This window comes from Chiloscyllium plagiosum, unplaced genomic scaffold (assembly GCF_004010195.1).
Source record: "Chiloscyllium plagiosum isolate BGI_BamShark_2017 unplaced genomic scaffold, ASM401019v2 scaf_22254, whole genome shotgun sequence".
Classification (NCBI taxonomy): domain Eukaryota; kingdom Metazoa; phylum Chordata; class Chondrichthyes; order Orectolobiformes; family Hemiscylliidae; genus Chiloscyllium; species Chiloscyllium plagiosum.
The window spans coordinates 1-1,086 of NW_025127677.1; the positions used below are offsets into that span (position 1 = coordinate 1).

A 1,086-nucleotide genomic window follows, 5' to 3' on the forward strand; every position below is an offset into this window, starting at 1 on the left:
CAGCAGTTAACATCTGACCCCCAAGTGTCCCAGATGAAGAGAATCCGACTGAAACCTTCACTAACGGAGAATCATCCCCACGGCTCTGAGCTGAGGGACTGCAGGCAGTCCAACACGGAAGGGACGGTTAAAAATGAAGCAGTTTTGCTCCCTCAGCCTCTCTGTCCCAGAGACAGGCAGTGGGACGGCATAAACACGTCGCATCATTCTCGCGCAGACAGATGCCGTTCAGCCCATCGAGTCCACGGCGACTGTCTGTCACTTGTCTCTCTCTCTGAGGTTATTCACAATCGGTGGTATCCGTCCTAATAGTAGGGGACTATGTCTGAGTCGTGATGCGGTTTCTGACATGCTTGTCATTCTCGTCTGAACCAGTGTGGCGAATTACTGCAAGGAATGGACGAAACCGCAAGGCATGTGTTTCAACTTTACCAGCTGATTGGCATCGCAGAGAACTGGGTTTGCGATTCAGTTCAGAGGAAACAGACGAAGTACAGAATGCCACTGATAACTCTAAAACCATGCCACTTGATTTGAGTGGATTTGGCGAGTGCATCGATATGCGACATTTGGACATTCGGTAAGTAGGTGCAAAAGCAGCTTGCAGAAGAGAGCACCGATCTTAAGGAAAGCAGCCCGAGGTGACATTGAACAATAGCAGAGGATGGTTTTGATCCATCGACCTCTGGGTTATGGGCCCAGCACGCTCCCGCTGCGCCACTCTGCTGCCGCGCGCGGCGTCCCTTCCACAGAACACTTCAGGTTTTCGTCTGGCACACGGCAGGCACGTTCGAGCCTGATGTCAAAGACCTCCACTGCTGTCGTGTAATATGCTGTTTCGCAGACGTATGGAGGCTGTGTAAATATAAACTTATTTCTAAATTCCCACATTCTGTTGGTCGAACTGTGATTTCACACTGAATCACAACATGTGTCACAGCGCAGACGGAGGCCATGCGGCCCACCTTCGCTCTGCTGGTTATACACTTAAGTAAACGTGTGTCTCGATTCGTTTCGTTCTCTCGCCTTCTCAGCGTAAATCTGCACATCTGAACGTGAGCACCGAATTCCCTTGTGTGTCCATTG

The 1,086-nt window shown here is 50.6% G+C and overlaps 1 non-coding gene across 1 annotated transcript; it reads right to left on the reverse strand.

Moving 5' to 3' along the window:
* Window positions 1–655: 655 nt before the first annotated feature.
* trnam-cau lies at window positions 656–727 on the reverse strand. The gene has a single exon. It is a non-coding gene; the product is annotated as a tRNA-Met (tRNA).
* Window positions 728–1,086: the final 359 nt, after the last annotated feature.